This window comes from Microcebus murinus, chromosome 6, assembly GCF_040939455.1.
Source record: "Microcebus murinus isolate Inina chromosome 6, M.murinus_Inina_mat1.0, whole genome shotgun sequence".
Taxonomy (NCBI): Eukaryota; Metazoa; Chordata; class Mammalia; order Primates; family Cheirogaleidae; genus Microcebus; species Microcebus murinus.
Window position 1 is genome coordinate 89,273,570 of NC_134109.1, and position 16,009 is coordinate 89,289,578.

Genomic DNA, 16,009 nt, shown 5'->3' on the forward strand with positions numbered 1-16,009 from the left:
TTTTTGGTTGAGGCTCTGACCCATGTAACTTATTCTTGGACCCAGGCAAGAGGGCCAGCCTCTATTTAAGACATGCCTTTCTCTTGGTGGAGGGAAAGAACAAGCACACTAGTGGGAAACAGCAATGACCGACTCTTAAAACTTCCACTCAGAACTGTTGTACTGTCACCATCACTTGTATTTCATGGGCCAAAGTAAGGCTCATGTTTCTAAGCTTTGTGATTACAATTTGACGTTTTTCTGAAAAAGAAGGAAAAACTCATCACTAGATCATAGCCAAGCCTGAAAATGCCTACAGGGTAGCACTACAAGTCACATAGCAGTAAGTAAGGCTGTCTATTCCTCTAGAGGACAGCAAATATCTGGGAATAATATTTAAATCTCCCACAAGTATTTAGTGGTTTTACCTTTTCCTTTATTTATGTAAATATAATTTTCAGGATTTTCCTCTTTTTTCCCCTCTAAGAATTGTGTTTTCTAACTATAAGCTAATAATGGCAACCCATAAAGTATGATCTTTTTAAAAAGAGAGCTCTGTCTCCATTCAGGAGGAGTTTCCCAGGATCTTATTCTCCTGGGTAGTTAACTTTCTCACAACTGGTGTTTACATCCGCATCAGGTCACTGGTGGGCATTTACAGGTGAACCCTCTGGTTCTGTGTCCCAAGATGAGAGCAGGAAGGGGAGGGAAGAATCTAACATTTATTTATTTACAAATATCTAATGAATAGCTACTGTTTGTCTGGCAGTATTGTAGATTCTAAAGAGGGAAGAGTAAAAGTAAAGCCCTCACTGAGCTTACGCTAAGTGAACAAGCAATATGATGTTAGGTAGTAACAAGTGCTGTGAAGACAAGTAAAGTAAGGAAAGGGGAGAATGACAAGGCAAGGTGATCAGAGAAGAAGGCCTTTCAGAGGTGACACTTCAGCAGAACCTGCAGTAAAATGAAAGTATGAGCAGGGAGTATCTGGGAGGAGAAGCATTCTCCTGTGTCATGCAAAGAACTTAAAGTGGGGATCTAATAGGCAGGATTGAGAAACCCTCAGGAAGACCAGTGTGACTTGAGCAGAGTTAGAGACAGAGAGTGTGTGGTAGGAAATAAAACAATCATGTAAGGACTTGCAGAGGCAATAACTTTGGATTTTATTCTAAATGTGATGAAAGCCATGAGTAGTTTGGAGCAGAAAGATGACATGATCTGATTTGTTTTTAAAAGATCATTCTGGCTGCTGATACAAAGAATAGATTGTAGCAAGGGGGTGGAAGCAGTGAGGAAGGTTCTAGTTCTTACAGCTTTATCCGACAATAGGATATTATTCTTAACACATCTGGCCCCATACGTGATATTTAATGTACATGGATTTAAGAGATTCATATAAGTAAGCCTTCTGATTACAATATGATAACATTTGTCTGAAGAAAGGGGAAAAAATCCATCACCAAATTGCATTATTTTAGAGAAAGGAACTAAATAAAATAGGATGCATGTTTGTTAGGAAAAACTTAAAATGAATAGCTAAAAAAGAAAATACATTTAAGGTATGCCTAACACCCCATATTAGAAGTTCAGGGGAAAAGAGTGCCATAGATTAAATCAGTCTGACACTGACTAAAGAACAAAGAAAAAGAAACCATATTGCAGAGGAAAGTCCTTCTTGAAATAAACCATGTCTGCATGGCCATGGTCCTCTGCTTTACTTGTTTAGGAACTCCATTTTGTCAGTTTCCCCAGGAGTGATGTCCCAGAGGTGTAGCAGGGATTCACAAAAGGCTTGCTAATAAGCCAGAATAAGTTACGTACATTTATAGGATATATAGAATTATAAAGCAATCTAAACATTCGTCTCATCCATCCAGAGTACCAGCTCCTCCAGACTGTTAGGGAAGTTTTTTTTTATTCCAAAGGCTCTACTTTTCAATGGTTGAGAATGAATTTTTTTTTTTTTTTTTGGGACAGAGTCTCACTCTGTCACCTGGGCTAGAATGCTGTGGTGTCAGCCTAGCTCACAGCAACCTCTAACTCCTGGGCTCCTGCCTCAGCCTCCTTAGTAGCTGGGATTACAGGCATGCACCACCACGCTGGGCTAATTTTTAGTAGAGACAGGACCTCGCTCTTGCTCAGGCTGGCTTTGAACTCCTGACCTCAAGCAGTCCTTCTGCCTCAGCCTCCCAGAGCGCTAGGATTACAGGCCTGAGCCACTGTGCCCAGCCAAAAATGAAATTTTAAAGTTGGATTTTTGCCTGGACTTTAAGCTAGGAGACATTTTTAGGAACAGTTATTTGAAATGAAGTTATAGAATAGTAAATCCATATTCGTAAACTATCACCTCGTATCTCTTGTAATTTATGTGAGTGTTTGTAATTTTTATTTGCGTAGGTCTTTGATCCATATTTATCTCAAGTCTCTGGAAATTCAATGCATATACCATATATAGCCAGTAAAAACATGCTTACAAAAAGGAATTGAGCCTGAGATTAATGAAGCATACGTATCAGTTTTCTTATAAAAGGAATATATGAAGATGGCTTTGATACTAGATATGAGACACAAATGTGTTATACCCTTTGTATACAGTATAACTGATGATCATTTACTCATTGTTAATTCATGTGACTCAAAAGAGCTGCTGATATCTTTGATAAGACATTTATAAATAGTTTACATTGCTTTGAGAACATTTAACCTCAAATTGCTTTAAATTTTTTTTTTTTTTTTTTTTTTTTTTTTTTGAGACAGAGTCTCACTTTGTCGCCCAGGCTAGAGTGAGTGCCGTGGCATCAGCCTAACTCACAGCAACCTCAGTTTCCTGGGCTCAAGTGATCCTACTGCCTCAGCCTCCCAAGTAGCTGGGACTACAGGCATACGCCACCATGCCCAGCTAATTTTTTGTATATATATTTTTAGTTGGTCAATTAATTTCTTTCTATTTTTAGTAGAGACAGGGTCTCTCTCAGGCTGGTTTCGAACTCCTGACCTCGAGCAATCTGCCCGCCTCGGCTTCCCAGAGGCTTCCCACGCCTGGCCCAACTGCTTTAAATTTAAGATTTACTAAAAGAAAACAAAACACAGAAATAAACAAAAAAAGATTTACTTAATACTCAAAATTCAGATAAAAAAGAATGTTTTTTATACCTTGGACATGGTCATGGATTCTCTTACTTTAATTAATTTGATGATATTTAAGAGACACATCAGTCTGATCAGCAGTGGAAAGCATGTTAAAATTTGAGTTAGGATACTTATGCCTCATTTCTGGATCTCCAATTACTGGCTGTGCGACTTTGTGCAAACTACTTAACTTTTCTTAGTTTTTTCCTCTGTAGAAATGGAGAGTAGTAAATTATTCTTTGTAGTGTTATTTTGAGAATTGGATGAGATATTATAAATGAAATGCTGGCACAGTGCTCGGTATGTATTATGATTATGGATTATGGATGTGATGCAATAAATATTAGTTGAACCTGAATTCTGTTGGAAATTGCTCTCAGAAATTTATCTTGAAGATAAATGCTTTTATCTCTAAGAACATTTGAGAAATTGCTTCACACAAAGATGCAATAGAAGATAAGATGCAATGACTGCAAGATTGAATGTTGACTGTCTTCTAAGACAATTTGCAATTTAGAAGGTGTTTTTTTTTTCCCCCTTTAAAAACCCAAATTATCAGTGATCTAGTGGGTGCCAGTTGCATTAAATTCCAGGGTGTTTATTTAACTAGGGTGCTCCCTGCTCTGAGGTGAATCAGTTAGATGCCAGGAGAGGTTTAACCATTAGGCGGCTCCCATACTGGAATGTACTTCAAGCAGGCACTACAGTCTACTTCCTTGGCTGCATTTTTGAAAGATCTCTCAGAGCTGAGCATTACTCTTGAGGATGGTCTACTCCTGAGGAGCAGGCCAGGAAAATTACCAGTGAGTGACTGAATGGAAGGACATTGCTGTTCCCTCTTTCTCAGAGTCCTGTACAAAAGTCAGCCATTACCTAGGCCACTGTCAAACAGTCGTCTGAGATATTCCTACGCTCTTCGTCTTCCTCTCCAAACTACCCATTTGCTCCAGTCCTATCTTTTGAGCAGCCACTTCTATTTTTTTCTCCCACTTAACATCAGCCCAGCCCCACAGCCTGTGTGAAGCTTGAGGCCGGAATAGGGCAGAAACAGCAGGGGAAGATGGGGACAACAGTTCCGACATCATCCCTGGTTGTATACCTAAGAAAACTACTAGGGTCACCGTACCCTCGAGATGACATTATGCCCCTCTTGAGCCTTAGCTTTTGTTCGTTTACTTTTCTGTCAGTTTTTCATGACAAGTTTAAGGGGCTCAATGTCAATGTCCTCGCATTAGCAACCAAGGAAGGGTACAATGCAAGTCCAGCCGTGTATGCCTCTTTACAAAAGGTCAGCGTAAAAAGGAAATCTATACCAAAGAGCCTGTAGATGCGATTTGTAGCTTCCAGAGGATCAAGGGTAGGTATGTCCACGAGCAGCGAGCTTTGCCTCAGGCTGGCTTCTGCCCACAGTAAAGACCAGCGTTTGTGTCGAGCCGCGCCCTCCTCGCTCGAACTACAACTCCCGGGATGCCCCGCGGCCTGGGCGCGCGCATGCGCGTAGGCGGCGGAGGCGGAGCCAGCCGCTCCGACAGTGCGGTCGTGTGGGGGAGTCGCTGGCGGGGCAACTGGGCAGCTCCCTGGAAGGCCGACGGAGGCTGACGGGCGGGTGCTGGGGACCGAGCCTCGGCTTGCAGCCGGCAGTTCCAGCGGGTCAGTGAAGAGGTCGGCGGCCCGAGCAGGCGCTAGTCAGGTAAGCCCAGCCGGGTGCTTTCCAGGAAGTCCGTCTGCGGGCGCAGGCAGGGAGGCGCACCGGCCATGGTGGTTGAAAAGGGAGCGGTTGCTGCCTTGCAGCCGCCCCGCTCCGGTCTCCTTGCCTACGGGCCCCTCTCGGGGAGCAAGAGGATTCTGAGGGATGCTTCGGGGCGAACCGGCCCGGCCGGGGGCCTTGAGGCGCGCTGGGCGTCGCCCACCGGTCGGTCGAGGCGCGCAGACCCGGAGCTGCCGATGAATCACTCGGGGGCCCAGCCTCCCCAGGTTCGGGACCGGCCCCTTCCCCTCCCGCGGAGCCGGCGCCTGCTGCGGCCGCGCCAGCTCCCTCCACCCCACCCAGGCGTAGCTCGGGGACGATCATCTTAAAGTTTTCTTTTTTTTTTCTACCAAGACTCCTTCAAAGACTTCTGCTAGTTGAAAGTTGAGGGAAGGAAAAACTTAGGGTACACCCATTTTGTGATTGAAATCTGACTCCTCTTGCGTTCGCCGTTTTGAGCTATCTGCTCTGCCTTAGAATAAATTCCTGGCTCCTAGGCAGCACAGCTGGATCCGGCTGTGAAGTTTGTGTGTTGGTTTGTTTTGAGGACGTGACTGGGTCGTTATATTTTTGCTTACAGAGGTTGGTGTGTTTCCTCTGCAAGGGTTGCTTTCTGATTACAAACAGAAATGGGAAGCGGCTACAGTTTGTTTCTTTTCAGCGTTAAGAATCGCATTTCCAACTTGCCCTTGGCTTCTCTTAAAACCAAAAGTCATCTGGGAATGCACACTGCAGGAAAACTTATCCCAAGAGGTCATACTTCAACAGGAAATTAGCCTGTGGAGATTTAAGTTAGTTACGTGCGGTCTCTCTTGGTTTGTAACATTTTCATGCAGCACAGGTCTCTTTTTCTGAGAATCCTTCAGATTAATTTTTTGGCAGATTAAATTGGTTGATTGATTGGCCTGTCAGAAATATATTAGGCTTAGAAAAATAATTTTGCCCAGGCTCATTTATCCTTGTTAGTCTCTAAGCACATTTTTACCCTACATTTTGTAAGAGCCAGCAATCATAAAGTTAGAATCCCCATAAAAGGAACAAAAAGGGAATTAAAATGTGAGTTCCAATATATTCTAGCTCTTTTAGCTTTCTTGTTTTTTCATGTATCAGATTTTCTTGTTTGCTCATCTTTAAAATGAGGTCCTTGCACCAGATTATCCTAAGATTATTCCAGCCCTAAATAACTGATTTTTAAAAATTTATTTATTTTATTCATTCAAGAAACATTGGCCACATGAATCATCCCAAGCCCTGTGCTAGGCATGAAGGAACAAAAATGAGTTCTTGAGAACCTACTGCTCAATTTTCTTTAATCATATGTTTTTATGACTAATTTCCAAGTTTTGTGGTATGTCCATTAGGCCAAATTACTCTGTAATTAACTTCACCTGAAGTTAAATATGTGCTGGTCAAATCCCATTACAATTATTGGTTTCATTCTAATCAAAGATTTTTCAAGTATTATTTACTGTTGTATTTAAATAAAACACAGGTTGAATACCACAGGAAGGACCTGAATGGTGTAGGGCAGTGGTTTTTAAACTTTGTCTGGTAGGTAGTACTGGCAGAGACCACACTTTGAATATCAAGAGTGAGGAAAAAATTTTAAAGATGTTTTCAGGTGTTTACAATAACACTTTCTTTAAACACTGCTGCTGATAATTGATATTAGATACATATCGATGGCTTTTCCAACTCTCAGTTTTTAAAAATACTGTAATCTTGTTCACTCTAACAAAAACAGTTGCTTCTTTCTCTTTGGTGTATCTTAGCGTTTTCTTTTTCTCCTCTTCCACCCTCAGTTTTCATTTGCATTAATTCAATAATTCACTAATTCAACAAGTATGTGCCCCTGTACAAGGCACGGTCTTAGGCGCCTGGTGAATTTGTATAAGACATAGGTGCTGTCTAAGAGCTTACTCTGTTTGGGATTAGACATGTGTACTTATTTATAGTTCACAGCACTCGTAAGAGCCATCTGTACAGAATAAAAACATGTGGTAGGTGTTCAGGAAACATCTCCACTTGTAGGGGTGGGGAACAAATGAAGTCAATCCTTTTTTCCATGCATTGGCCATCTCTATTCCCCCAGGCTATATTCGCTGTACTATTTGAGTATATGTGAGGTATCTACATAGAATACAGTTCAAGTTTGTAAATTTTTTGGGAGGTGAGGTGAGCTGAGCACAGGAAAATCAATTAGAGTTAGGCATGGTGGCAGTTACCTATAGTCCTAGCTACTTGAGAGGCTAAGGTCAGCCTGGCCAACATAGCGAGACCCTGTCTCAAAAAGAAAAAAAGAAAATCAGATCTGAATAATATCACAGGGAGGGTGAGAGGCTGTGGGGATAAAAATATACCTGGATAGAGACAAACAGAGGGAGAGGAAAAGATAAAGAGGAAAGAAAACAGAAGGATCCTGTAAAACAGTAGGAAAAAAAGGACTTTTAGTAAATTTTCTGGTGTCAGCCTGATCAGTTCACTGATATTTAGGCTGTGTTATAGTTGGCAAACTATTCTTCATGCTTTTCAGTTGCTCTGAAATATGTGTGTGCTTTCTCTTGAATAGTTGAAGAGGGCATTATTCTCTAGGCTGCAAGAGTGGCTCATTAACCTTCCTGGCTGACATTTGATTTATATACCTTCTCAGTTTCATAGATCAGATCCTTCAAAATCACAAATATAAAATCATATTGAAAGAAAAATGGTACAAAAAATAGAAAATTCTACTGGACCTATAACTGGTTCATTATGTACATATTAAAATTGTAAAGAGTCATTCAATTTGCTACTTATGAAAAATTAAATATATGAACATATGTTCTCATATCTGTGTCTGTAATCCATTAAGTTATTTGCAGTAATGAAGGAATAGAGGTATGAATAATCCAGTGGCAAATTATTGAAAATACATGTGGTATTCAGGAATTTCATTTGAAAATTATTAACCTATATTAACCTACAAAATATTAACCTGTTATTAACCTATTTTGAAGCAGAGTGCTACATTATATTTTTTATTGAGGTATAGTTAATATTCAATAAAATTCTCATATCTTAAGTATCCAGTTCAAGGATTCCTGACAGTTTTATATACTGTAATTTCTAACAAAACAAGATAGAAAACATTTTTTTAATTACTCTAGAAAATTCCCTCACCCACCCTCCTCCAAAGGGAACACTTTCTGACTCCGTAGATTTCTGACACCATAGATTTGTTTTGCCTAGTCTTGGACTTAACATAAATGGAATCATACAGTATGTGCTTTTTCTGCCTGGTTTCTTTCATGGAACAATGTTTTTAAGATTGATTTGTGTTGCACATTTTAGTGGTTTGTCTTTTTTTTTTTTTTTGAGACAGAGTCTCACTTTGTTGCCCAGGCTAGAGTGAGTGCCGTGGCGTCAGCCTGGCTCACAGCAACCTCAATCTCCTGGGCTCAGCGATCCTACTGCCTCAGCCTCCCGAGTAGCTGGGACTACAGGCATGCGCCACCATGCCCGGCTAATTTTTTTTTTTATATATATTTTTAGTTGGTCAATTAATTTCTTTCTATTTTTGGTAGAGACGGGGTCTCACTCAGGCTGGTTTTGAACTCCTGACCTTGAGCAATCCGCCCGCCTCGGCCTCCCAAAGTGCTAGGATTACAGGCGTGAGCCACCACGCCCGGCCTAGTGGTTTGTCTTTTAAATTGCCGAGTAGTATTCCATTGTATGAATACATCCCAATTTTTTATCTGTTTTTCTCTTGATGGATATTTGGTTTATTTCCAGGTTTGGGCAATTATGAACAGGTTGTTATGAGCATTCTTTTTATAAGTCTCTTGTGAACATATGTTTTTCATTTCTCTTGATAAATACATAGGTGTAGAATTACTGAATCATGGAGTGTATGTATGTTTAACTTGATTTAAAAACTTTATTAAAACCAAACACTTCTCCAAAGTGGCTTATATACAGGTTCCAGTTCCATATTTTTAGTGTTGCCAGCTTTTTAAAAAAACTTTAGTCACATTGGAGGATATACAGTGGTATCTCATTATGGTTTTAATTTGTATTTTCCTGATGAGGGTGTCGAATGCTTTATCATATGCTAATTGGCCATACAATATCTTCTTTTGTGAAGTATTTGTTCAAGACTTTTGCCTATTCTTTCATGGGCTCATTCATCTTTTTATTGTTTGTAAGAGTTCTTTTTATGTTCTGGGTAAATGTCATTTGTCAGATATATGTGTTGGCAATATTTTTTTTTACCCAATCTGTTACTTGTCTTATTTTCTCAATGATGTTGTAATGAGCAGGCATGCTTAATTTTTATGAAGTCCATTTTATCAATTTTTAAATTTTATGGTTAGTGTTTTTATGTGTCCTGACCAAGAAATTTTTACCTACACCCAAAGATAGTCTTTTTTCTTCTAGAAGCTTTATTATTCTAGGTTTTTCATATGAGCCTATAATCCATTTCTAATTTGTGTGTTACAGAGGTTTAGGTTTGTTTTTTCCCCCATACATATATCTAGTTTTTGCAGCAACACAGGTTAAAAAAACCTTCCTTTCTCAATTAGATTGAGTTGGCATCTTAGTTGAAAATCAGCTGAGTTACTTTGTGTTTTTGTTGTGCTTCTCTTGTCAGTTTCTTAAGAACAGGCCCTGAATCTTAAAAAAAAACCAAAACCATCCAAAAACTCTTATACACCACTTCTGTATTGGGACTAGACTGAGATTGATCCAGAACTAGTTACTATATATTTCCTGATGGAAGAATGCTAATTGTGAATTTGAATTTTAAATAGTTTTTCTGTGGGTTGAGTTAATGGAGACAAGCTTTTTTGTCTCCAACCTCTAATTGAACCTTGCCTATAACCCAGGCAGATGTTGGGGAGAAGGAAGGAGATTCAAGCCCAGAGAGATTCTCTAAGACTCTAATAGAGCAAGCTATATGGAGCTTAATATTTTCTGGCTTATTGGCTTGGTCAAAATATTAATAGATGTAAATATATATAACCCATGCATTTTCATTTCCATCTCTGTACTCCATTGTCCATTCCAATCCTTGGTGACACACAATTCTTGAATTTGCCTTAGAACAATTTTTAAAGAAACGGGTTGGTTATTTTTTCTTCTAGGTTTTATTTACTGATAACACACACAAAAAATCACATTTTTAAAAGAATGACCCCACCCTCATTAATATAACCATTTTCATTTTTCCTCATTTCCTTCCAGGCCCTATTCATCCACATACGTATTTTTATATGATTTTAATCGTAGCGCACATGTTATTTTTGTTCTAAGATTGAGTCATAACTAGTGAATGCTATCTGCCTTTTGCGGATCGCCCTTGTTAGTAAAAACAAACAAGACTGGAGATGGAGAAAAGATGAGGGACTTACCAGTGGGGAATCTTGAATCCCAAAGCTTAGCTAAAATAAGCAGAAAAAACTTTGATTTCATTATTCATTTTCTCTCTCTCTCTCTCCCTTCCTCTCCTCCCCCTCCCCCCTCCCCTTTCTTTTTTTCTCTAATACATAATAGCTTTCTTGAAATATTCACCCATTTAAATTAATATTCACTCATAAGTTCACCCATTTAAAGTATACGATTCATTGGATTTTGTATATTCGCAGAGTTGTGCAACCATCACAACCATTTTAGAACGTTTTCATCACACCGGAAAAAACCCCCTTACCCATTAGCAGTCACTATCCACTTTCTTGAACCCCTGTCCCTTTCCCCCAGCTGTATGCAGTCACTAATCTATGGTCTCTATGGGTTTGCCTATTCTCGACATTTCATATAAAGGGAATCATATAATTAATATGTGCTATTTAGTGACTGGCTTCATTTACCCTTATACTACTCTTAATAGCTCATTTCCAGAATTACCGTAATACAGCCGAGATTCCTTCACAGATGTGCACCCTTTCTGACCTGTAAAGATATGCACTCCCTCGGGTATATATGCTCAAACACCTACACCCACACGCACTAAGGAAGAACACAAACACACTAAGACGAATTTACAAACTAAGATAACTGATTTACAGTGATAACCCTCTACAAATAAACAACTTCATATCTGGGCATATCTAAGCACTAACATCACTATAAATGCACACAAGTGAACACAGTGCCTCAAGTGCATGTGAGAAAATGGATGAAAGTAAGGTGGGCTGGGAGAAAATGAGGGCTGAGTGGACAAGGGTGAATGTGTGATGGCAAGTTGAATTTATTTAAAATATATTCTCCTAGCACTCTGGGAGGCTGAGGCGGGTGGATCGTTTGAGCTTAGGAGTTCGAGACCAGCCTGAGCAAGAGCAAGACCCCATCTCTACTAAAAATAGAAAGAAATTAGCTGGACAACTAAAAATATATAGAAAAAATTAGCCCAGCATGGTGGTACATGCCTGTAGTCCCAGCTACTCAGGAGGCTGAGGCAGAAGAATTGCTTGAGCCCAGGAGTTTGAGATGCTGTGAGCTAGGCTGATGCCACAGCACTGTAGCCTAGGCAACAGAGTGAGTGTCTTAAAAAAACAGAGTGTCTCAAAAAATAAATAAATTAAAATATATTCTCCCAATGTTTAAAACGACTTCCTAGAGCTTTTAGTTTTTTTGTGTTTTTGTTTTTACCAGTAGCAATAGTCTGATATATATATATATTATTTAATATGTATATAGACTTATAGATAAGATTGCTGTAGTTCCTTAACCTGCATTACATAGCAATTTCTTTGAGCAGGCTATTAATAATTATACAGTAGGGGATTTTCATATGGAAAATTAGGACCGACAAAATATTTTGATTCCCTGGGTATGGTGTTATGACTTTAATGAGGAGTCATTATGGAATATTCCCTTGATATGCATACTAGTAAAGGGAGAGGAGGCCCTTCAAATGTATATATTAGTATAAGTCTGGCTTATAATAAGCTGGAACCCTGGGGCAAGCATGGCAAGATTTGATACAACCCCAAGATTTATTTTCATTCACGGTGGGCCATTATTAACCCAAGTTAGTATTCTTAAAGAACTATCTTTTTTTTCCCTCTTTAATATGCCTAGACCAGCTGAGGGGAGTGTGGGGAGGCCTAATTTGACTGGGAGATATCAATAAGTATTTGTTGATTTCAAAGTCCACACCTTTTCCCTTTTGTTTTTCTGCTGTTGTCCCTGAGATCTGTAGTTTCTTAGAGAAAAAGCACAGAACCATACGCAGAAATGGATTACAACAGATTTGCACGGTTTCACCTCTGCAAGGCCTTCGGTGCAATGGGCCCTTCTTTTTTTTTTTTTTTTTTTTTTTTTTTTTTTTGAGACAGAGTCTCGCTTTGTTGCCCAGGCTAGAGTGAGTGCCGTGGCGTCAACCTAGCTCACAGCAACCTCAAACTCCTGGGCTCGAGTGATCCTTCTGCCTCAGCCTCCCGGGTAGCTGGGACTACAGGCATGCGCCACCATGCCCGGCTAATTTTATATATATATATCAGTTGGCCAATTAATTTCTTTCTATTTATAGTAGAGACGGGGTCTCGCTCTTGCTCAGGCTGGTTTTGAACTCCTGACCTTGAGCAATCCGCCCGCCTCGGCCTCCCAAGAGCTAGGATTACAGGCGTGAGCCACAGCGCCCGGCCTCAAGTGGGCCCTTCTGTTGTCAGCACACCCTCTACACGTGCCTTTCCCGTGCACTTTTCTTGAGCCCCTATTATTATTCCTTGTCAAGTGATCTCACTTCTACTCTCCTTAGACATCTGCCAACTTCCCAGGTAATATAGTTCACCCTCCACAAGAGAATAGCTGTTGTCGCTGCATTCAGCCCCTTAGCCTTCCCTCCTGCCTGAGAAGAAACCACACCCTCCTCTCTCTCTTTCTTTTCCCACTGCCAAAACCTCAGTTCTGGCCTGTATCTCCTTTGAGTAGGATACCAGGGAAGCCTTTTCAAAGAAATATTGTTTGAACTTGTCCCTGAAAGGTGCAAAAGGATAGTTCCATGTAGTCAACAGTGTGATGTAAGGGCTAGAGGCAGAAGAGCATGGAGGTGTACTTACTTCTTTGGCTGTAACATAAGGTGTATGAAGATCACTCCTTTCCCTTTTCTTCTTCTCCTTTTCCTGGCCTCCCTCCTCACCTCCCTTTTTTTTTTTGGCCTGTGCTTTGATCTCTTTGCTTAGTATATACTTCTCCTCCTCCCTCTATGCTAAATCTGTGTCTCCCAGACCACCCACAGTGAGCTCTGAACTTCTGTAGCACTAATTGCCATTATCATTCTTTTGGCAGTTAATTATATATTGCTTTGACTCTTAAAAAAAATAGCTTTATGTGCATGTCTCATTTTCCCAAATAGAGTGTATTAGGTTCTAAGGTCTCAGGGAACACAAACTCACTTAGGCTAGCTTGCTAGACAATATGGTGGCAGAGCTGGGAGTTGTAGTGGGTTACTATTGTAAGTAATAGTCCCTGAAATGAAGTCCCTGAGCTCCCTGAAATGAACACAGCTGGAAGCCAGAGCAGGCACTTAGAAACCCTTGTCCTCCCTCTGTAGCTTGCATGGTTCTCTTTGGCTTCTTCCTTTGCCTTTGCTCCATTCCAAGACATTAATTTTGATTTTTAAAAATAATGGGCATTACAATATAATTTATCTTAATTACTGAGTTTTTTGGTGCCCTCTTGAATCTTGTGCCTGAGGCAAGTGCTTCCCTCCAGCCCCAGCCCCACTCTCCCCTACAGAAGGCTGGCTTTCTCGGCTTTCTCTGTAGCTTCAGCTTAAATGTGACTTTGGCTTGCTGTGGTGCTGCTGACAGCCTTGATAGTACATTATCTTTCAACTTAGATTTTGTCTCCCAGCTTTCCAGATTCTGGGAGAATTGGATTTGATCTGTTCTCCTTGGGTTAGGGGTGATGACCCCTATACCAAACAGCTGTGAGAGATAGGGCATTGCTATGTGGTTGCTTTGTCTGTATACTTCTTGGGTACTGGGGTAAGTGTGGTCTCATACAAAGCAATTGGGGGATGATCATCCCAAAACGTGCTTTTTGTGCTGCCAGAAGTCAGAGGGAAGTGACCATGGCTTGTCTTTTTTATATCTACACTGCATCTAGCAGACCGACGCTGAAAAATGTGTATTTCTCTTATTTAGTGTCTGTTTATTGCTATGACTGCCTGACCATTTGGCCATTAGGATTAACTTTTGAGATATAACAGCAGTATTTTTAATATTTAAATTACTAAAATTTGTTTTAGCATCATTTGGACATTTTCTAATTTTATAGCAAATTACTTTTTAAACATATATTTTTGAAATTTATTTCCCAGTTCAGAAAGAATAGAGGAATAGAATATTGGTAATCAAAGAGTGACATAATACACTGCAGCTTTACTGACTTTGCCCCCAACCCAATTAGTTTATATTATAACCCAGGCAGTCCCAAGAGTGATCTCAAAGCTTACTGAGATCCCCCCTTATTATTTTATCATACATTAATTTGGTGTCTACCACGCTACAAGTACAAGGTAGGGCTAGTAATGTAAAAATAGGTCCTGCCCTCAAAGTGTTCACCGTCTATAGCAAAGATAGATATTTACACATCCGATTGTAATGTGGTGAGATAAATGTAGATAGAAGTGTGCAAAGTAGTGACTAACTCTTCTGTTATTTTCTTTGTGTACATTCATCTCTCACTTTTTTATGTTCTCTTTAGTCTTCATCTCTCTCACCCAGTCTCTGCAATTAATTGCCTGTATTATGTGGATCAGAATATAGGAACATGTCATTTACTTAACATAAATTAATGAAGTGTTCCTTAAAAATGAACTTTGAAGATAATGACTGTATCAGCTAATATTTATTCAATGCTTGCTCGTATTAGACATTGCTCTAAGTGATTTATATGTGCTAATTTATTTAACAAATTAATATATCAACCCCCTGAGAAAGGTACTCTTATTATTCCCATTTTACAGATGAGAAAACAGGGACAAAAATATAGTTCAATATCTTGCCTAAGGTTATAAAGCTAGCAAGAAATTGAAAAAATTTTAAAGCTATTTTAAATGTCACTTTTTGTAAGATGTATTATAATAAAGTTTCTCCTGGTCTTCTTAAATGGAGTCCTCTATATTCAATTTACCCAAGATGATTTAGGGAATATAGAATTCATTTTTTGCATCATTTATTATATGCTATTGAATTGCCCTCTGAGATTATTGCAGTTTATAGGCTCTTGGAAACTACATTAAATTGTTCCCCACTTTGTAGTGTGGCTTCTTCCTGTCAGTTACTATCACTTAATATACTTCTGTTAACATATAATGTGTAGTATCATAAAACTAAAAACGTAAAAATTAAATATTTTATAGAAGCAGTGTGATATTGTGTAAAAAGTATGGATTTTAGGGTCAGGTTCAATTTTACATTCACTGTTGAGAAATAAATATCCTTGGGCAGGCTTAGTGTCTCTGAGCCTCTGTTTCTTCATCTGTAAAATGGGGACAGAAATATTGTATATGATTATTATGAAGAGATATGTATGATAAAGTGCCTGCCATATAATAGGCATGTAAAAAAATTGATTCTTTTTCTCTTTGTCATATTAGGATATAGTACATGGTCTCTTTGTTAATCTGAGAGTGACTCAGATACAAATGAAAGAAATGTTTTCCTGTGATACAGCCAGTTTTATTCTATCACTTAAAAAACTTTACAGTTGTCATTGTGTTAATTTTAGAAATATCTTGAAATTTAGTTTTGGATCCTTATACTAAGCTCTCAGCAACTTCCTCTCCTTTCCTACATTAAATTATTTTTTGACTTCTGTTTGGCTCCCTTGATTTCCCTCATTTGCTATTAAAGGAAATAATGTCCTTTAACCTCTTTCTAAAGAACCCATGCCAAAGCAGACCTTCCCTGGGAATAGTGAACCAAGCTTCTTGGCCAATAGCAATGATTTCTAAGACTTCCTTTCTTTCATCAGTTCTGCTTTCGTCAACTATCACCAGTCTTATATTAATTTGTTATTCTTTCTGTCTCCACTCACTCCCATTTCTCCTTTCTCAGAAACTATCCCCACTATCTGTATGGTTCTTATTATTTTAATAGTTTTATATGGTTTGGTTTTTAATTGTATGCATATTGTATTTTTCAAAATCTATATTTTAGTAGTTTT

General features: G+C 39.2%; 1 protein-coding gene across 2 annotated transcripts in view; it reads left to right on the top strand.

Annotated features, from left to right (window-relative positions):
- Positions 1-4,593: 4,593 nt before the first annotated feature.
- TMOD3 (tropomodulin 3) overlaps positions 4,594-16,009 on the top strand; it is a 75,569-nt gene continuing 64,153 nt past the window's right edge. For both annotated transcript variants that reach the window (XM_012763469.3, XM_076004371.1), the window contains exon 1: positions 4,594-4,798. The gene's annotated coding sequence lies outside the window, so the exon portion shown is untranslated. The remainder of the gene's footprint in view (positions 4,799-16,009) is intronic.